Raw genomic sequence first — 23663 nt, forward strand, 5'->3', positions numbered from 1 at the left:
TGTGGTCTCTGGCTGATGGCCATGTACGTTAGCTGCCTATATTTGAATTTTAAATAAAGGGAGATTTATAGTAAGACATCAAAGTATTATGGCCGTGCCCTGCAGTGCTACACAGGAGCCTACACTAGTGTTACTGTGCACTATGCAAATGCAAAGCATCAGCCACTCTATGTTTAATATACTTTATGATTTGTCAAAACTTTCTGCTCAGAATCACAGATTATGAAGCTGATAAGTGGGTAATTGTCAGTGCACTGCAAAGAGGTTTTAACAGTAATTGCCTGCTAATTAACCCTCCAGGGTGAACACAAATCTTGACTTGAAAATAAAGCATTTTTGGCCCTGTATGCAGGCTGCAATAGAGTTCATCTCTACTTTGTGATATTGCGATTATCACTCTAACCAAGTGTGTGTGTGTGTGTGTGTGTGTGTGTGTGTGTGTGTGTGTGTGTGCGTGTAGGATGGAAACGCCCCGTGGAGCAGGGCTAAGTAGGCAATCACTCATTCTGAGTAACAGCAGAGGTGAAATGTAAGTAAACTCTGTGAATGTGCATGGCCACCCAAGTGCCAGATGCTGCGAGCTGGTGCCAACATGGCATGTGAGTGACTCATTAAATCAGAAGAGTGAAATCCATTGGCCTTTCTCTGATGACTCTGTCGCTCATTCAAACCAGCAGCAATTCTGCCCGGGACTTTCTTCGATCAGGGAGAGCAGCCAGCTGGGACAGTTCCCGATTCATTATTGGCATGAAAAAAATAAATAGATAAAGAATTAAAAAAAAAAAGAAAAAAAAAAGTAGCATTGAGAATAGGACCATGGGGAGGCAGCTATGGTATTAGGGAAAGGAAAACAGTTTCCTGTAAGCAGCAGATTATGAAAACATTAAGCAACAATTACCGTAATGAGAGTTATTGAAGCGGCAAGGTAGCAGACAAGCTGTGTGCATCTGGTTGCTGCATCTGGCTGCAGTGGCAGAACATCCAAAGGGGCAGGCGGGAAGTCATTCATTTGTTATAGCCATTCCTTCCCTGTGGATGGAGAAATGGCATGTCAGTAATTGTCATGTACTGAAAATGATCTCACAGGCTGCATATTGATGCATGCACTGCTATGGATACTAAGTGCACTGTCAGAAACTTTGAAGATGTCATTTAGGGTAAATTGAGGGAATGACTTTCAGTGGGAAATTCATATCCCTCCCTCTGTGTTGAGAGATGTGCACAAGATAGATATTATCATTGCTGATAGGATCCAAATCTTCATCTTTTTTATTGGCAAAAACAGCCACAGAGACCAGCCAAACTTGGCTTTGCATTAAACCAATGTAAAAAATGTTAATATTTAAACTAATGCAAGATACTTACTGTATTTGGAGCATCATTTCTGCTGCTTCAAAAACCATTTTGACTGGGATTATGTTATCTAATGCACAACACAGTGGATTTTGTGCAGTTTTTGCTTAATAACCCTTAATTTGTTCAACTATCTTATCATTGCTACTGTCATTAGCATTTCAGTGTCTCCCATACAGAGAGCCGAAGATGTAGTGTGTGCTGCTTATAGACAGACAAATAAAAAAAATAATAAATCTATCAGGTTAATAAAACACTATTTGTTTTTATGTTTACACCAGGCCTAATCACAAACAATTAATGTTTTCAAGCCCATCCATTTCCCCCCAACATCTGCAGGAGAAAACTATTTGGCAATTAAATTAAAAGTAGCCTTTTCAACTTATTAGTGACAATCAAATTTTAACAGTATTTCTTTTGTTTGTTTGCTTATTTGAGTAAATTGAATCATTTTTTTCTCCCTGAAGGCATTGCATTCCTATCTGTTGACATCATCAGGGTTTTAGGAATGGTCCGTCACATTATGCTCCTATCCTAGTAGGTCTAGAAAAGATATAATACATGATAATTTTAATGTTTGAGAATAACTGCCATCTTCAGTAAACATATACACACACCATCCACCCTGACACAATGAATTGCATGGTGCATGTGATGATCACAATTAACCAACATTCTGTGTTTTATTCATTTTGTGTTGGGTTCATTTTCACTTCCTGGTTTGTCACTGGCAATTTAACACGTACAATATTGAATCCTGCCCCCACTGCACCCAGCGGCCCATTTAATCAGGGAGTGGGATAAAGGCTGAGCAGCACAGCCCCAGACGAAACGTACAGTAACGTGACTCTCTCTCTCTACTAGGGACTCAAGATGGATGGGCTGGGCTATAGTCTGGATGGAACGCCTCCATTGGGCCGTTTGGCCTGGTGGAGCCCATCAATCAGGGCGGCACCAGAGGTCTAGGCTGAGGCTGTGTAATGATGCGAACAGCATGTGGCCGAGCCATCCCTGGCTGCTCAGGTGTAAGGGTCTGCCCTGTCCACCAGTCCTCTCAGCTCCCTCACCGCTATCATCCATCATATGCCGGCCAGATTCAAGGCACGCAATGGATTTTATAGGTTGGATTTGATAAGATCGCTTCAGATCAAACTCAAGACAAACTGTAAATGGAGTTTGAATTAAACATGTTGTGATGTTATTTTTTAGGCCAGTCGTGTTCATCAACTCAGACTTATTAGGTATTTTATAATCTTATTTTTTACAGACTTGAGTGTAGACCTGGGGTCGAAGCCAAACATTTCAGCAGTTAACCCCTGGTGGTACTCTACAGTAGCTTGTTCTGAAAGAAAAATAATTGGAGCTTGGATTGCATGATCCTTGACAAGCACTGTATTTGGATTTCTAATCCTTTAAATGGAAAGCAGTGCAGAGGTGAAGACCAGACGGATCACTTTCCCTAATAGCAGTTGTACAGGAAGTTGCCATTAGACATTTTTTATGTGCCCCATACTTACGGCAGTGTGGGCGCTTCAATCTTTCTATAAAGTTCATTAAAGGACATATTTTATTGCACATTATGTGCTTTATACCCCTCACACAAACATATTATGCTCCTGGATGAAGGTGGCCTTATGAGTCCCATAAAGCAGGCCTCATGAATATGATTGTAAAAGCTGCTGCTCAGTATGGACTCAGTGTGAAGGGAAGGTCATTTGGTAGAAAGCATGCACTGCAAAAATGTATGCTTATAAAGATGTCTTTGGTGGGGTTTCCAAGCTGCTGAAATACATCTGCTGCAGCCTAATGGACTTCTCTCCCCCACTGGAAGCGATATCTGGATTGGATTTCAGCGTGTTCTTATGGGACTGAATTAAGGCAAACCCATTCTTTGGTCAAGGATTTGTTTTATGCTGTCGTGTGGTGGGCAACACTCAGTCCCCAATGGCCCTGAAATTCCATTATAAGCACAATACTGGAATTATTTTTTGGTTTCATTGCCATCATAAATTGAGTGTACATGCGACCCCACATGTAAGGGTAAATGAGCATTGACAAGTGGCACATGAATCCTGCTCTTGTCTCCTGCTTGTTCATTTTACTGCATGTGAGAGCTTTTGGTATTTGCATTTCCGCGAGTGTGATAATGACGGGTGTAGAATCAACTAAGCATTTTCCATTTTTCCTATGTAATCAATGTTGAATGATTTTTTAAAAGGCAGTGTGTATGAATGGCTGATAATTGCTTTTTGTTCTTCGTTGGTGATTACTAGGTTATGGAGGCATAGCAATTTCTGATTAAACCCTCAAATTGGATTTGAAAACTGGGATTTGAGGTGTGAGGAAGGGTGTTATACAGTGCATTTTATATGGATTTCAAATTCAGTTCTCTCTCCTGAATTTCAGGAAATCATTAAGACGTATGCATCTAAAAGGTTTATTAATTTTATATTAATTGTTTCATTTACCTGCAAAGGGATTTCACACTCTTCTAAAATTGAATGAGTAATATCCCTTCAAATCCTTTTAAGCCTATAAACTCCAGAGAAAGAATATTTCCTGATAGAGCTGCAGTACCTCTAGTGCCTGTTTTTTTTTCTATGTCACATCTTGTTAATCTCATCTATATTTGGGCATCTTATCAGTAAGACCTTACTGAGCGAACTTCATAATTAAAGAATGTATTATTATTATGACTTTAATTACATAACTGTGTAACTTTGTTTTAATTAAGAATACCCTTCCCCGATGGGAGCATAGTTTGACTGGTGTTTGAGTGCAAGGGCGTAAAAGCAATTTCTTACCCAGCACAAGCACGATTATTATGAAGTTCACCAGCCTGGATTCCAGGAAGTACTCTGTGACCTTGAAAATAAGTGAATGACAATGATGGTCTTGTCTCTTTACCTATCACAGCATGCAAATTGCAAAATTGTATGCTCCATTACTACTTGTAGTTGCCTCCAATCTCATCACAGCATTTCACATTTCCTATACTATGTCTAGGCATAAAAAGAGCTCATGGCCACTGTAATCTGGGGGTTAATAGCAGCCTTTTATAAAGGGTGGTGAGGGTGAACGTCCTTTTTGCAAAGAGAGGGGCAATGTCCAGAGATTATTAAGATGTGTTGCCAAGACATAATGGGGTTCCAGCACATTACATACACCTCTCTATGTCATTAGGTTTTGTCAGGCATAAAAACACTCATTTTACTAATATGGACAAACCATTCTTCATTGGCATGGTAATGACTTGGGAACTGAGTGCAGTCCAATCAAGTCATCACTATGTCATGGATGACTGAATTCATTTGCAAGACCACCATAGATGGCACTGTTGCACTGCTGACAGGCTGACTGACAGCATGCTGATGTGCCAGTCATGGAACACAGATTGTGGTGTCACTCCAGATATGTGCATTTGCTGAAAAGCCGCGGTGCCAGATTAGTGGTTAAACAATCAATATTGAAAAGCTATCAAACTAATAAAACTTTCTGAACTCATCAGTTCACTTGTTTTTTTGTGATAGACCAAATTCATTTTGCTGCAGTACCCTGTAGCCAAAGACTTTGTAATGTTTTAATATGATGTAATTATAAGGCACTCACTTGGACTTCCTGTGATATGTCTGGCCAATTGAAAAAAAAAAAAAAATACAAATGTGAATTTCAAATGAGAGGGACTGAGGCACCCTATCTTCATTTCCAGTAAAGCTTCAGGTGCTTATTTGCTGTGAATTATAGAAATATGAGGTGTCATTCACCTTGACAAGCCTATTTTCTGCCCTGTAATTCCATCTGTGCAAGTTAAACATATGCATGCCGTTATTATAGTAAGCAGCATGTGTTGATTGCCAGTCCCCTTTTCTGAGATTTCAGTTGCTGCATGTTTCAATTATTGCAAGGTTTAAAAAAAGAAGAAGATGAAGCTTAATCAAGAAATTTAATAAAAGAAACATTAGACTGCTCTCTCATCAGAGTTGATATTATTTCCAGATAAGGCATATCAATAATATGTTGAATTGGAATTTCCATATTTCCATGGTATTTTATAAAGCCTAATAAGATGAAACTTGTGGGTGCTTACTGTAAAATGTATTAACACAGTCACTTCTGTTATAGGAAAACCATAAGTTGATGGTTTGTACAATAGCAGATTTATCCAAAATGGGTTTTGAGCTTTCACAGGTAAATACTCAGTGTTTCTCTGTGGGCGTTAAGCTGCATCACTATGCTGTGGAGATGAAAATTGGAGCTGAATTTCAAAAGGATATAAGGCACTTAAACAAGCCATTTATTGAGGCGAACAGCCTACACATGGCAGGCCACACAGGCCTTCACCAGGGCTATGGGCCTGTCTGGTGGCTCTCCAATTTAACAAAGTGATGTTTTAATGAGCCTGGCTCCAAGGGACAGAAATGCTATTCTCATTTGAGTTCCTCACTGAAAAAAAAAATCCAGAACACCTGGTACTGAATAAATGCATGGTAATGGCAGAACAACATACTATAGCCCACTGAGAGAGAAAATCCTCTCGTTATCCCCATCAGTTTGTCATGACTAAATCAAACAGTAATTGTGATATTGAACCTAACCATTACATGCAATGATAGTAACACTGTCATTTCAGTTTGGGAACAAAATAAGACATGTAAATTGAATATTGATGTAATGACATTCTGAATTATGCAATGAAAACACTGAGCTACCATCCCCCGCAGTCTGGGTGATAAGGATTACCTTTTTACCCCAGCCATAACAAGCATATCAAGCAGGCGGCTTGGCTCCAGTGCTTTGACTCCTTTTAAAGTATCTCTCCACTGTGATGTGCGCGATCACACAGAAGTGTGATGTGTTCACAGATCAAGGACGCTCATACTCATGTGCTGTGAGACTGGCCTCATTAGGGCCAGAAAGTTCTAGTTTGGAGACTTTATCCATGCCACAAAGGGTCTATGGATTCTGCTCTGAACCCCATTTGCTGGTGCAAAGCACCACAATGCAACCATCAAAGTTACTTTGGAGGCATGTTCTCTGCTATGATTAAGACACTGACCCAAGGTACCACCATAAAGTACATGATCAAATCATTTATCATGACAAGACTAATCTTAATGCCAGAAGTATTCATTTTCAAATGTTGTATTATCATTGTCCTCTCCTGGTGTAAGAGGATGAGTTCAGCATGTGTCTTAAATGTATAGAAATGGAGAATAACTTCTTATGTGATGCAAATGGAAATACAGGGCTCCTACATTTTTACCAGTCCATACAGCCTAGATAACAAAATGGAAATTCATCAGCCCACTACTTTACACTGGCATGTGGAAAACAGCATAAAGTGCATAGCAATGGGAGTAGAGATTGTAACCTTAACAGCCTATTCCTGAAACATCATTAAAAACACATCACTGAACTGAATTGCCTCCAAGTGCCAAAGAGCTCAGATTGTTTATATTGCCTAAATGCTTTCAACTTACAATATGCAAATGTATGGCTGTGGCTATTTAGCCTGTATTTCTTCAGGATATTACTTAAGAGCTTGTTAAACAACAGCAAGCCTGAAAAAAACGAAGTATATAATTATTATTAATTTTTCTCATTTCTTATTTAAAATTAAAATTGCTGAACGTGTCTTCTGTGTAACGTCATTTAATATTAGATATTAATAGCCTATAACTAAATATAGCCTACTTATAATTTTATTTATTTTTTTCCTTTTTGGGACATCATAAATCGCACGAGGAGCTGTGTCACTTCCGGCTACTATCTTTGTTGATGAGCGTTGCAATTTGGCAAACAGGATAAAAATATAGTTATTATATTTATTATATAGCGGGCAGAACATTTTTTCGTCCTGATGATTAGAGGAGTAATAGAGGATTCTGGAAACACCCTCTAAACAGTAATGCGTATCGTAATAATAATAGAAATAGTTAATAAGATCGTTGTGGATTATCTTTGAGGAAAACAGGTGCGTGGCATTAACGTTAATTAACTGTCTGCACGTGAACACTAGCTAGCTTAACTTTATAGCTAAAGTTAGGTATTATTCTGTATGTTTGCCAACCTCCAGAAGCAGCCAAGTATTTCATATTTGTATGGCCTTGGTCATTTTTGAAAATAAAATGTTAGAGGGTAATATGTTTAGCAGTCAGTGTCGGGCAGTACTCATAACGCTTCACTTCACAACAACGCGAAGCTCCAGGAAATACACCCTACCAAAGGTGAGCCCTCCTTGGCCGTGGAGGCTGGCTGTTGCCCTGCACTGGCTACACTACCAAAACTGGATTTTTATCAGTAACGCGTTACATTAATGCCATCACTTTTCTGGTAACGAGTAACGTTAGAGTAACTACTTACCAGTGAAATTTGGGTAACAATTAACAGTTACTCCTGCGCACGCACGTTGTAAATCAGCAAGCTAGTTGGAAATGCTTACCTTAGTGGCTGGAAATATTCCTATTATTTTGGTTTTGTCGGGAGGAAAGATGACAAGGACGCTGTTGCTGCCGATGGCCGGTATAAAACTTTTTTCACTGCAAAGAACACCATTCCTCCGGTCTGAAACACCTCTGCTACTACGACCGACAACACAGCAACCTGAAGCTCCAGGAAATACACTCTACCAAAGGTGAGCCCTCGTCGGCCGCGGAGGTCGGCTGTAGCCCTGCACTGGCTAAACTACCAAAGCTGGATTTTAATTGTGGACAGTTGCAGCTACAAATAAGTAATGAAGCTTGTGGCTGGATGTAATGTTGCTCCATGAGTGACTCAGAGCCTTGGGGAAAATACCGGTCACAGGCAACAGAAAGAAAGGTACATAGAAGCTATCTAGCATTAGCTACACTTTACTGCCATTACCTTGACATTCACACAGAGGCACACATCTCAATTTTAGGGAGATACGCAAATACCAATTTTATGGGGTGTAACGGAAAAGTAATATAACGAGTAGTGTAACGAAATACTGTTGGCAGGAAGAATACATAAAGAAATATCATTACTTTTGAAAAGAGTAAGGAGTAATGAGTAATAAATTAAATTTTTAGAGAAAACAAGCCCAACATTGTGGCAGTACAAGATACAGCATTTTAAACTGCTGCTTTCACGTTAATGATTTTGCCTTAATAGCTCCATGCAAATGTTTTTTCAAGTTTAAAAACTGATAATGTTGTAAAAAAGCAATACATAAGTTATATTTAAGCTTACATACTGACAGAGCAATAAGCCTTTATCTTAGTGAGTGGTTTTCTTTTACTGTATCTAACCTTAGGTCTCGACAGATTTCAGGCCTTGGATGCCAGGTCAAGTAGCCAGAGGGTGATCGACTTGGAGTTTGGTGAAAAGCATCAAGATCTCATGGGTGAGTTTCTGGCATGCAAATGTTTATCTTATTCCTTTCCTAAACATCTTGTTCATGTGATACTTTTTACTACATGATGTTTTTATATAATAGCTTGGGTCTATATTTGCTTCCCGTTACCTGATGTCATTCACATACACTGCAAAATATCCCATCAAGAAATACAAAGGGACCCATGTAGAATGTTTATATTGTCAAGTTTGAAGCGTCTGTAGCTGTGTGCAATAGGGTAATCAATGTCTGGTCTCTTGTTTGGGTGTATTAATTTTGTTTATCTGATTATAATTGTCTTAGGTGGGATTTAATTGACATATTTGAAATGCAATGTCAGTATCAGAATAGATTTTGCTCAGCTATGTTCATCCTCTTAATCACATTGCTTAAGCTTTTTTTTATTGGAGCCTGTTCACAGCTGTCAATCTTCTTCGCAATAATAATAATAAGCTATACTAAACCATACTTGAGGTAGAGATCAGAAAGAGTATCTTGTGATATCACTGATTATTATTTTTTATTTTTTTTGCAAGTTAGACAGTGTGCAGAGGTTTACAGTGGTCATAAGTCATTTAAACTGGGACTGCATACTGTCCTCTGGGGTCTGTCCTGGGGTAAAAAAAAAAAAAGACAACGAAAAGCTTGGAAACACTTGTTTTTTAGCCATCCAGGTGAAAAAACAAGCATTCCCAGCAACACGTTGCAGGAAGTCGAGAAAATATTAAACTGCGGTCCGTTCTACGAACAAAGTTGGCATACTCGGCCAGCAAAGGTCTTCACATGGAAATATTCACAACTTGGATTAACTATTTTATGAAAATCCCTTTAGTATTATTTTAAATTGGTGGACCACTAAACACTTAAAGGAATACAGATAATCAAGGGATGGACCAGAGTGCGGCTGATAAGTGTCAGCAGCGTGTTATTGTCCCTTCACAAGCTTCAAAATTGTAGGTATTGTCTGAATTTGGCTATTAAAGCCTTATGTTATGACAGCAAAGACTTAATTTAAAAATAAAAAATGACTAAATATGAAGATGTTTTCATGAATAAACTCGACAAACTGCTATTATTATTTTACTGCATCTTAGCATGTGGTTTGTCCAACTGGTGTTGCTGTACCCCAGCAGAAGCCATTGTTACACTGCTGTGGATACAATCAATGTCAAACACTGTACTGTGTCTCTTTCATAACTTTAAAATGTATAAGGCTAAAAAGTGGAGTACTAGAATGTAATATGACTTTTATGTAGGCTATATCACTGTCTCTATATCGATAGTATGTCATAAAACTGTCATTAAAAAGTCATAGTAAAGTCATAGTGTGTGAACTTCTCCTTTGTGGTCCTCCATCATATTCTGGCTCCCCTAAATGGCACTCAGTCATCAAAACTTTGAGAACCCTTGATCAGAGATTTTTGTTTCAAAATGCTCTGAAATGGTCAGTCTAGCTGTTAAGTTTCTCAAAATTTTTCCTGGGAGGAATTACTCCCAGACCTGTTGGAAGGTTGGGTCGCAGAAGGTGTGGACTGAAAGTAGTCCCCCAGTGCTGAATATGTGATTATGGCCTTGATATAGATTCCTAAAATTACACACGCAAACCACATTATAAAACTGCCTTGTTTGAATTTTTTGTGTCAGAGTCTCCAAAATAGTTTGTAGGAGTAAGGCATGGACTTGTCTGTTATTACCCCATGTTGAAATGAAAAGTTTTAATAAACAGTGGGACTGGTGGAACACTGTTTGTGTTATCAAACAGCTACTTTATGATTTAGCAATGTGAAAAAATGAGAAAAGGTTGAAATGGACAGTCATTTCCTATTACTTCCTTAAAGCACAACCATTTTTATGAAATTCTAATTCCCATGCCGTGCTGTAGATCCACATAATTGAAAACTCGGCAAAAAGATACTTTTATTTCTAAATCCCTACAATCTAGCAAACAAAAGCTTGACAGGCTGACAAAATGAGGAAATCTTGACTTTTCGTCTGCCTCTCTGATTTGGATGCTCCGGAAAGGTCTTACCAAATTACATTAATGTCAAACAATGGATTATACTTCTTCATGAGATGTGAGTGGTCATTTCAATACATCACAGAATTAATCAATTTTTTTCTCTTTTCCTTTTTGTAAATTTGGGGAGATCCCAAATGTCTCTCTCTAAACTGAGAACAGAAGTTAATCAAATAAAGTGGGATTGAGCATATCAATCATCTGGTCTCTTCGAGGGTCCATGTTGACTGCCAGAGCACATGTCATCATTCATTTTCAGCCAATTTACTTGATGAATAAACAGCCTGGCCCATTTTGCATTTACATAAATCTAATTTCAGGTGAAATATTCAAAGCTCACCTTTACCCCAAGACAGCCTTCAGTCCTTATGTTGTGACTGGAACTACCACGTCCATTGAGTGCTTGGCAAAGGCGACTAAAGGAGGCTGGCAGGCTTCTTTTGAATGCTCACATACAAATTTACCAAGATCTGAGATTCGCATGGCTTCCTAAGACAAGCACTAATTTCCATGTCATTTTTATGACAGTGCCATGATTATGTATATTTGTCAAATGGCAACAAAATTACTGAGATACATATTTTGTGTCTGAGAGTCAGGGGAGGTAGAATGATTTTAGCCAAGGTTAGGGTGAGTTACTTTGATTGGGTTTACGTCATGGTATCATTTAATTTGAAAAAAATGGCTGCCATTTGTCTACATATACATAAAATTAATAAGGTACGGCTGTTTCCTTTAGTTACTGCAAATGTGTGGTAAGTACAGGTTTGACTGACACTTAATATACCTTCTGGATAATGGAAGATGATATCTTGAGAACTACATTACCATTCCCTATGAAGCTTTTGTGGTTTGTCGTAGTTAGACTTCTGACATTGATATTGGTAGTCTTCAGCAATGATTTATAGACAGCATTGAGCTGTGAGGAACGTATTTCTAACTTTCAGTTAGGAGGAGAAAATGTAAAACAGAAAGCGGTCAAGAGAGTCAGACCTGATGTGGAGTGGGAGCTAAAGTGTGTTCTGTTAACAAAAACGAGACCACTCATGAAAGCAAGCGCAGGGCTGTAGCCTAGTAGGTGGTAAAAATGACACCCACTGTATTCACACTGTATCACTGTGTGCAATATGGACACCAGCTGCTTTAGAAATATCATGCAAAGTACATGTAGGTGGGGGGCGGGGGTAAAGTTATAGATCTGAATTTTTAAACTGAGGCAATCAAACGACGACTACAGAAAAGCCTAGCAATAAGGTCCTCTTTTTTTTAATACACTGAAAAATAAAAGATGGCAAGTTTAGCAGTTTGATTTCAGATGGTTGTACAGGATTCTAGTTAATGTTGCAACAACAGCTCATTATTAACACCTATTTGATACAAAAAAGGAGTGTTGAAATTCTTCTATGCAACAAGCAGTAGATCCAGAGGCTTTTTAATGAGTTTGCTGTCAGGTGATCAAAAACTGTGCCACCAGGCAATTGCACATTTACTGTCTTCAAGATAACAGACTTTAGCATCTGTGTTTGAATCTGTCCTCTCTTCTGTGCAACTGTCTGTTAATTCTGACTCTTAGTGAAGGTGCTTACATCAGTGTGTGGGATACTCACAGGTTATGCTAACAATCACAGAGCATGGAAAAGTAAAAATGAGACAATGACTTTCTGCAATGACAGATATGGTAATCATAGGATGGCTTCAGCACTAATTGCCACAATGAGAGCTGCTTTGTGACTGACTTTGCATCATGTAAGATAGTGTATGTCTTCAATTTGTGCATTAAGACTATTGGCGCTCCATATTCATCTTAGATTGCTTTTATTACATGGCTGATTGACCATGACAGATCCTCTAGCTTTTAGATTATTTTGCTATGAGACGAAACTGACATTTCGTCACGCTGTCCAATAAGCTTCCACCGAGGTGTTCAGCCTCCTGATTCAACTTTGCATTACTGCTTCTGATAAATGAAAAGAAATGTCCTCAATCTCAAAGTCACCTCCGAGCTCTAATATGGTCAGTTTTGTAGATTGCATGCACGCCTGCGCTTTCAGATTGGCTGGCTTTATTTTTAGTGCTTGTTTTGAGGTAGTGAGTGGCTGTAAGGCACAAACTGGTTGCAGACTTGACTGAGTATCAAATTGTCATTTCGAAAGTGACAAGGTGCTGATTTGCCCGCCTGGCACTGAGCGATTGGACATCACTGTTGACAAATGGGCAGTGGAACAAAACTGGCAGGATGCTAGGGAAGACAAAATGCCTTCAGCCAGTGTTTTTTTCTATCTGTTATCACAGCTGGACAACAGCTAGTTAAAATTCCTGAATTTACTGATAGTATAATCATTTTGCTGCCAACCATTTCTGTGTCAAGCGCACCTCCAGCAAATATTTATCCACAGTGCTGTTATTGTATTTTCAGTCTATGGCTATTGTCAGTTATTTGTTTGATGTGTGGAAAAAGTGGACTGTGTGGATTCCTGCTTTTTATTTAAATTCTGCGGGATCTACTGGAGGGTTTGCCGTTACAAACCTACATTTTTTATTTCGTTTCATTGTTTGTTTATATTTATTTTGGGTTATGTAATGAAAAAATATGACATTTTGGGTTGCAATATTTTAGTCAGTGTAAGAAGCTACAGCAGCAGATAGATATGTATGTAAAAAGAGTGGATGATACATTTTTCTAACTTAAAAGAGACTTAAATTTTGGGGTTAAAGATGCTAAACTCAATGAAACCATGATTAAAATGTATCGTAACAATAAATAAATAAATAAATAAACAATTAATACATTTGTAACAATTTATAAACATAGAAATTAAAGGTTGTGTTAAAGGAGTAGTTTGGGAGATTCATAGGATTTAGTGATATCTAGCAGTGGGGACTGCAGATTGCAACCAGCTGAAACTTCTCCCATGTGCCAAGCACATCTCGGTTAGGATTCCTTCAGTGTTCATTCAGGTCCCGAATTATCTGCATAGGTCTCTTCCTCTCCAAAACAAACTTACCAGTAGATTAAAACCAGTAAAAATATTGAATGAAACCATTACATTAGAAATCAGTGTTTCTTTGGGGCACAAGCCCAGCGCCTGGTAATGTTTGCTCACCTTTTTTCTCAGATATTAAGGTTTTTACCGGGAGAACAAGTATCTGCAGAGGTCTTTTCCTCTCTTAAACAAACAGACCCGGTGATTTATATTGGTAAAAACACTGAAGAAAGCAGTTTCAGGTTTAAAAAATGTGTGTTTTTGATGTGCTTACTGCTGATGGGCTGTTAACTACAGTAGCTGACTCAAAAAACACAAATGTTCCTGTCTAGAGCCATTGTTTAATGTCTGTTCTGGGCAACTGTAGAAACATGGTGGTGCAACATGGCACACTCCGTGAATGAGTACCCCCTCAGGTGATAATACGCCAAAGAAAACATTCTTAATATCATATACCATTTCTACCAATATATCCCCCTAAATAATACACACTGGACCTTCAAATAAAATTGGTGCAGTGAACTGTGGAATGCAGTATAGGACTGTAATACCTGCATGCACAAAAGAAAAACATATGGATGCAATGTGGTCCGTAGAGAAGCTGTATGTCAAGACGACCCGAGGAAAGGAGAGCAGGCATGAGTGGGTCAGTGGATGACATTACAAGACAACAGCTGTAAAGGGATTAGAGAGGGAGGGATGAGATGCAGATCGCTGCAATAACTGCAGTATTTCTACATCATAGATCATAGTGCATTCACAACTACTACATGTACTGATGACCACTTCACTAAATTCCTTGGTTCCTTTTATCTTCATCAGTGTTAAATTAATTCATAAACAAATACTTAAATTAAGCTATAAACAAGGCTCTAAGACATGTAATCTGAAATAAAAAGTTGATGCAGAAGTTAATTTGTTCATTTGGAGATTTAACTAAAATAAATACACAGTAGATATAATTTTATTAGTTTTTCTCCTTTTTAGGTTAAAAAGTGAATGTAGTTATACTATTAAGTGCTGAATTTCTCTTGCAGTATTGATTTGAAAAGAATGTGTAAATAAAAACCAAGGCTGAATGAGGCCGGTAGCCTACCAGACATGACTTTGGCAGACTGTGGTTTCTATCACATCATCATGTTGAGAGCTAATGCATTATTCAGTCCTAACATTGCATGAGAGTCAGAACAAGAGTAGAACAGCCATTCACCAAAGGTCTGATCAGATCCTGGTGCCTACCCCGAATTTTCAAGACAAATCCTGCAGATGGAACGTGACTACGTATCTGTCCCAGGAAACCCTCACTGGATATATTTTGAAGATTCATCTTGCAGTGGTAATGCATTTCCCCTGTCTCTGCTCTTGCAAGAAAGCAATTTAATGAAAACGGAAAGGAGAAAACACATGTTGAATTTCAGCTGCCTCTGAGTCCAAACCAATCACAGCTACTGCTACAGATAAGACTGAAGTTATAATTGAATTAAAAGTGAATCTGCAGTTTAAATATATATAAAATATAAATAGAAGAACACTGAGTAATTTCTGTTACACTCGATCAATTAATGTAGGTGGTTAAATAAGTTTTCAAATCATCACCTGAGTAGGAATGGGAGTGGTATTTTCTTTGTGTGCAGAATTTATATTGAGTTTGTTGTTCAAATGATTGATTCCTGAAAAGATGTGACTTCTCTTATTTAATTTCATCCTGAGACCAATTAAAGATTTTGATTGTTTTTTTCCTAGGGGTATTTATGTGTTAGTATCAGACTCAATATTAGTATTGGCATTGGTATTAGTTGTTTGTAAGGGGGGATGATAATGAAACGCATACACACAGGACAAGATCACAGAGGTTTTCATTTTACGATTAAATAAATTTCAATCCCATCACTGGCTGTCACAGACACTGTTGTCATGTCAACCGATAATAAGCAGCTGGACCCCCTGCTTTAAACCTGAGGACATTAGGTGCTCCTGACCTACAGCAGCTCACCTTAAACTTGTGAGCGTGTGGTGGCAGAACAGCTCACACCTCCCATTAGGTGAGGAGAGGTGAGGAACCAATTACCTGGAGATATGTCTCGGGGCCAAAAATATCATTGTCAGCTTGTCACAATGTGAGAAATTGGGGGAAAAAAGAGAATGGTGACAAATCGCAAGGTAACATGACGGATTGTGTTATCTTTTAGTTTCCTCCCAGATCTGATAGAACCGACAGAAGGGCCCACGAGCAGTAGATGAGCTAGGACACTGTAACATCACCTAAGACTTTTGTAACCCTGTTAATCAATGGTTTTTTGTTCCCTCCTCTTTAGGACAGACACTTCACTGGAAAGTAAACATCGGATAAAATGCAGCTTCTTGCTTCTGTGAACTACAGCAGGGTGGATGCTTGGCAACAAGGTGAAATTGAACCAAGGTAGTTCACTCTCTTTACACCACAATGTCGTGTTTCCTCACGGTACATAATGGTAATTGCAGTAATTCACATTTTCATTGCTAAACCTGCATGAACTGGTTTTTTTTGGCCACTTGGCAGTGGAAACAAGTTGTAAACACAACAATGATGCACCATCACCTCTTAAGGATGTTTTCACACTTATAGATAGTTTGCTTTGCTCTGAATCACAGACCAATTTGTTATAGTTTTGCATATTGTCTCAAGTTGCTTTGTGCATACATGGCAGCATTTACAAGGAGATCAAATTTTGTGATGGGCGAGAAAAGACTTTCAGTGTGGGAAAAATCCCAAAAGTAAACAGAAAAAAATAAAAGCAGATTCCTGTGACATACCAGAAACAGATTAACTATTAAATTTCACAATGAAAGGAGAGTATGCAGATTGTTCTCGGCTCTGCATTGTTTATTTACGACATCATTTGTATTTATCTCTTTATAAAAACGATTAAGTTTGAAAATGAGGTGTAGTTGCGACTGTGAATAATATGTTGAATCCCTGAATTCCTCTGAAGGCACTTGTCAAGACGGTTCAGGAGGAGGTGTGCATTAACCCTATTGAACTCTGACATGTTCGTCAGCTGAAATTATTTCTATCTTTCAGATACTGTATGTCTTCAACACAGCCTACAAATGTTTTGCACTGGAGTGAATAGAGAGGGCAAGCGTAGGTTCTTTTGGAGCTGAGGTATACACAGAGCAGCTGGCTATGGAAGCTGGTTTAATCCAAAAAAGGCAAAATGCTTCCTTCAGTTGGGTTGGTTTGAGGTCGGATCATTTTCTCACCACAAATGATCCACACTGAACTGCACCAGAGTTTATTTATTACCAAACTGAGACCACTTCCTCAACAAGGTTTGGTCTGGTTGCTTTAGTTTGCACCCGAGTGCTGTGTTTACACATGCCCAAACTAACCGCACCAAGGGTTCGATTTAACCAGACTAAACAAGGAAAGTCTGAAAGCACCCGAAATTGATATGACAAAGTTGTTAGCAAACAGTTGCTCATTCACACACCCAGAAAATACCGAGCATTGTTAGTATTGATTTAGAATATTTCAGCCCGGCTGGCAAATTCAAGTTTAATGTTAACTCTTCTTTTAGCTGTCCTGAGAGGAATTTCTGAGTCCTGAGCTGCTGAATGTTCCACTGTGTTCACCAGGTTGTTGCCAGCTTTGTCTGTCTGCTGATTTGTGCTGGGCAGTTAGCGTTCAGTGGGTTTTAAGACCTTATTTTAATACGTAAATAATAAATGTCAGTTTGAATAGGGCTTCTTCTCTAGTTTCACTATTTTGCACTGATGTTCAGCTATCATGCAGGAATAAAATCCACAGCAGGAGAGGCAGAGATACCAATTTCTCTGCTGACAGTAGCTTCAATAGACCATAATGCAATACAGACCCAAGATATGATGCAGTTTGAGTAAGGGATATGACTCTTACTTTTTCTCCACTAGAAAAATTTGATCTCTTGCTCTCACTATCACTGTCACTGTCGCTATCGCTATCCCTCTCCCCACCTACACATAACACCCACAGCTGAAAGCAACAAGTTCACAGGAGGTCGTCAATAGTCTGAGAAATGTACAAAATCGCTAACTGAAGTACATAAGGCTGGTAGAGAAGAAATTGGTATACCAAGAAAACAGTAAATTACACTAAATTCATTTCAAAATAACTTCTGAAATGCACACAGGTTGATGATATATAACAGTGTAAGAGTATCTGTTCATGGATTTATTTTTATACAGGGGTAGCAAAAGAAAACAGGTCAGGAAGACATGGTTGTCCATTTGATAAATCAATTGCCATGGAGTCTATTAATACAGTTTCTTTCTGAGTCTGACCTACACCCAATTATTTATTTTGTTCTATTTTACAAAATATACTTAAAGGGGCAAAAAGCGAAATCGTTTCACTGCTAGGTTTGCTGTTGTGCACTGCCTGTAGACCAAAACAAAGTGTGTCATGAGCCACTGCCAGATAAACCCGCTGCTTCTTCCCACTTTAACCTGAAGCGATGTTTTAGCCTAGCGGGCAGCCCGTGAGCCAGCTGCCCGCTAGGCTAAAACATCGCTCTCACTCACGGAGAAGAGGAGGAACGTTAGCTCCTGGTGTTAGCACTAGCCGAGTCGGCTGCCACTGGCTAATGGAGTAACTTACAGCAGCCTGGTGGGCTGCCTGCTAGGCTGCCCGTGAGGCTACATTTTACAATGCTAATTGAAAATGTTAGCTGGGCTGCTGGGCTAACTTACTCACTTAACACAACCGTAACGCCTGACCCATTGCTGGGACCGAGCCGCTAATAACTCAAGCTCCAGACATTAACCCATCCCGGTGTTTCCTCCGCATCCTCCACTTCACCCAGCTTCACTCAGCTGCCCGATAAACCCGCTGCTTCTTCCCACATTAACCTGAATAACAAACCAGGGCTCGGTGCTCCAGTTGGATCCAAACAGAGAGCCGGGGCTAGTTGGGAAGTTAGTGGAGGCTAACTGGCTGTGCTTCCCTCCGGTCATGCTGCGGCTAACACCTCGCCAGCCGCTCCCAGCTAGCTCTGGATTGTCACTGAGGTTAAAGTGGGAGAGGCAGCGGATCTGTGGAGCAGCTGAGTGAAGTGGAGCCTGAGGAGGAAGCACCAGTTAGCCCCGGTTTCGTTCCGCTCTCTGCCATTTCATTTCGAAAATATGCGCTGCCATTGCTCACTGGCTGTAACCTTTTATAGGGAGGGAGGGCCAAGGGCTCCGAGAGGGAGGGGGAGGTGGGGATTCACATGAACGTACATGAATGCGCAGCCGGACCGGCTTGTAAACAAGGGGCTGGAGATAAACACAGAGAGAGGGTGTGTGAGGTCATGCTATACTCCAGATGAAATTACACCTCTAGTTCTTCACATAGCAATTTTTTAATTCCTTCAATCTAGAAATGATGAATTTTGCTTATTGCTCCTTTTTAAATATCTGAAAAATTATGATTGTATCGGCCATGACTATCAAAACCCAAAAGCAATGTCAGTCACAGGCTAGTGCTGTACAGGAAGTAAAAGCTATAAAGTCAAGAGTCTGTGTGGCCTTGGCGAATACGGAAAATGCTTGCTGCTCCCGCAGGCGTCTTTTTATTACTGTCAGTGTATTTAAAATGTGCCCTGCAGTTAGGGAAAGAGATGACTTCACAGCTGTGCAACAGTGTGTACAATCAGTGTAAGTAGTGATGATCTGCTCAGGTAACCATTTTATTTTCACAGGACATAAACTGATAGCAACAGCTGAGACTGACAGGAGGATTTATATCCTGACACTGATATGTACATCATTCTGTATCAGCTTCCCTTGAAATGGAACAGACGGATATGTTTCTGCAGCTGTGCAAATTCAACAAGAGGTGTATTCTTAAAGAGAGGGTTGTACTCTCTTTCCATAGCAGTGTATTTTATAGTTCATATCTTTATGACAAGTGAGATGAAGCAGAAACATAGGGGTCCCAGGGACAGTTGAGACATTGAGATGTAGAAATGAAAATGTCGGGTCCATTTGTCTTGTCACTAATGGACAGGACAGCCAATCAGTCAGTAATGACCCTCTCGCTTGTCTAAATAATAGTGTCATTATAATGATGAAACTAATGTAATGTCAGAAAGTATTTAGTCTCTTGTCTTGCATTGTTTCAGCGTGTTTGTTAATGGGAATTGGCTGCGAGTCTCATCAGGTGAAATGCGTCAAATAGCGTAGGGAAAGGGATCTTAAAGTATTAATAAAAACAGGTGTATTCGTCTGTCTGTCTTGACTGTGTCACTATGTGTATGAAATAATATAGATTTGTTTCATGCTTATGAAGGCGACACATGAAATTTAGCACTGATAAATAATTTCTATATTCACTTACTGCAGAAAACAATTAAAACCAACCAACAGTAAGAGGATCAGCTTCCTTTCTTGGTGATTTTACATTGTGTTCCACCAGATCAGATTTCACATAAAATCTGGTGGATGGAATTACACCTGTTAACACTTGGTGGATGAGTGAACTCAATGCGAGCAGGTGTGACAAGTTGTCTTTATGTAGCGCTGATTGCTGCAGTGAGAGGACGGATCTTTTCTGCCTTTATTCCTGCGATTTTCTACTTTTCGTCTGCACATGATGAGTAGTACCTTAACTCTGAATTTGGAAGATGTTCCAAATTAGCTTTTGTCTTTGAATTAATTGGACTGAATATATCTTGTTGAACTAAATGTGAGCAGGTCACTAGGCTTTGTTTACTATACAGCCTTTTTACTATAGTTTTTTAAAACCCATTGCAAAAACTGCTTTGGACAAGCAAAGATGTAAAAACATCATACCAACAAGAACCAGGTTTTATGAGAAATGCAGTCTTAATTCTAATTTTTAAAAAAGCACTGAGAAACCGACTATCCAACTGAAAGCAGGAGTGCACATCTGGGCCATGCATCTCTCCAGTCACGTTGACCATTATATAAAGTCAAGATGTTTAACCAGTGTCACTCAGTCAGCAACTGTGCTTGGTTAATGCTAATGTATTTGGTTTTTAACTCTCCTGGATATCAGTGAAACATTAATCTTTATTAAATCATTCTCAGAGCACAAAGAATTAAGAAGAGGAAGCATGCAGAATTATGAGCGGGAGAAAGTAAGACAGTAAGACTTTCCATCTGTTTTCTCTGTTTGCTTTTACCAAGAACAGTAAAGCTACTCATCATGATTAGTATTAACCATAGAGGTGGAGAAACTGCACTTATTCGAGTAGTCATCTGAATTTGCTAAAGGCGCTGTATTGCATTAAGTAGTATTTCCTGCTTTTAAAGCAGGTTCTTGTACAGGGGAGAGCACTCCACGGGCAATATTAAATGCACAGACTTTTGGTGGTTGTGCAAAAAAAATTAGTGCTTTGAGGCAGGCATATTTCATCCTGCACTACAAGGCATCTACATTTTAGAGAAACTGTCTTTCTATAAGTCTTGGTCCGTGTCCTGTCACAGTGCATTTTTAGGTTTACCAAACTGTCTGTTGGGGTTCGTAAGGCTTTGCTGACATGGTCTTTGTTCTGTGGACTGTTATATCAAAAAGAGCAGGGGGTAGAGTAATGCAGCTCCCTGAGAGGTGAGCCTTTTAACCTCAGCACAATAAAGTGAGGCATCACAATTCAAAGGGCCGCTCTACAGTCTGTACACAGTAATCTGTTCAGTCATGCGTCACTGTCACCCACATTCTTTGTGCCATCACATTTCTGTCTTGTCGTAAATACTTCAATCACAGCATGTCTCCCCTCGAGGAATAGCACTTTCTTGAACCAAAGCGGAGGCCAGGGCAGTTTCACATTCCAGCCAACAGCTCATCCATCAGATTGAGCAATAATGGCACCTTCTGTGTCCTAAGAACAGTTTTCATAAGACACAAAGGACTTGACTTTGTGTGAACAACAACAGTGTATCAAAAGGTTCAGCGCTGCATGGCATGTTCCATCTGTGTCTGTAAAATCTATGTCAAATAAAGGACAATTTGAAAATAATTCTTCATGTGCAGCTACTGCTGACCATAGACTGTAAACATGGATAGATGTAGACAGGTGTGGTGTCACCCATTGGTTTGCACGAGAGACGTTTTGAATCTCCGTTGTGGCTCAGTGTCATCTTTTCCGTTTGGAGCCAGGACCTTCCAAATAAGAACCGTGGGATGTTCACTGTACTGCTTTGGAAATACACCCCACCATCTTGGACTGAAGCAAAGCTAGCTTACTGAAAACAACAGCCTGCTTACTAGCTCCCTAACTACAGCTAGCTACTTTTCTATAAGACATCTCACCCCAGAGTGAAGGTAATGTTGAAAATTCATTCTAGACTGCAGATGCAGTAATGTCAGGGTTTAAATAATGAAAGTATGTAAATTTGTGTTGACTGACTCTGGCTCTCAGTCAGCCAACAACCATAATTTGGGAACATTATAGTAAGCAGTGTCATAGTTTCATAGGAGTTGAATGTACAGTAACTTAAAATAACTTGGACCCTTGAGTCATCGCTGCACTGTGGTTCAACTTTATTATAAAAGGTTCTGCTTGACAGCATCAATGCATTATCATTCGGCTCTCGTGTCAGAGCAGTGCGCTACAGATGAATGGCTTTACATACACCAAAAGGTCATCTCCTCTGAGAAAGGATAGGACAGCACAAGCCAAAACTGCACTTTCAAAAAGAACAAATACAATTATTTGCATAGTCACACTTAACGAATATTAGAAGAAATCTTTGTCGACCCTATTTGTCAAGATGAGGGATGCACACCGCATTAATCGAGTGACGGGTAGCATTATGTAAGTATATCAGCATAATCCGCTGTCCTGGCCTTATTCAGAGTGCAAAACAAAGATGTTGTCCCCATGTCACTGCTCAATTCAGGAAACATAAAACTGGAGCGATGTCTTCAGAGAAGATGAGGAGAGACTAGATAGTGGCAGTGAATATTGTGTCCGTGCTTTAGTGGGGTAGCTTCCAAACAAACAGTATTAAATCTCAGACTGATCATGTGACTCATTCACATAGTAGCACTGCCATTAGATCACGGTGTGAGATATGTCTGGCCACATTCAGAAAATGATTTTACCCAAGGGTGTTGCTGCCTTGCATTATGCAAAATAGTCAAACCAATCAGTTCACCACATGTATGGTCATGCCTGCTGTTGTCATGGAAATCATTTCAGGGTGAATGGTATAGGGCTGGGGAAAAAAATCTATCCCTAGATACAATGTCATTCTCTTTTGAAAGATTATGTCTCGATGCAGTAATCAGAATTTTAAAATTAGAATAGAGTTGCTCTTTTTGTGTAGACAACTGTCTGTGTTGTAAATGTTACTGTTAACATACTTGCCTAAAGGCTTAGGCTAGATTTCAACTTGAGTGAGAGACCAATAGCACGTGACCATAAAATCCTTTACATGAAATGACATTTTAATAAGATTTTGAGGTATAAAAGGTGTTTTTGTGGTAGCTGTGGCTGTACACTTATGTAAAGTTTACCTGTTTTCTCAGCAGTGCTGGTGGGAAAAGTTGTCACGTGTTTATCTGCAAAGCTTCTCCTGTATGAACTAATGTATTCATGAAGTTTACTTCACACTCTAATAGATTAGTATTTGTATAAAACGCACGCCGTAGCCAAAGATTTAAATAAGTGATTTTTTTCAATTTATTACAATAACGTTAAGTGACCGTTTCCATTACAAACCTGATAATTAATCCACATAAATAATAGAGCCTACCCCAGGCCAATAATGCATTTCCTTATCCACACTTGATAATAATGCGTAGTCACAACTTGAGGGTCTGTTTCCCCTCCCCCACAGCAGTTTAGTCACTTTTCATTTTCCTCTGGGATTAAGTGGTTGGCAGCTTTATTTACACTAAATATTCTGGACCACTGCACCATAACCTCCGTAACACACATTTTCCGTCTTTACATTCTTTTGGTCTTTATTGGGTAAACAAGAAAGA

Source organism: Epinephelus moara, chromosome 2 (genome assembly GCF_006386435.1).
Source record: "Epinephelus moara isolate mb chromosome 2, YSFRI_EMoa_1.0, whole genome shotgun sequence".
In the NCBI taxonomy this organism is placed as follows: domain Eukaryota; kingdom Metazoa; phylum Chordata; class Actinopteri; order Perciformes; family Serranidae; genus Epinephelus; species Epinephelus moara.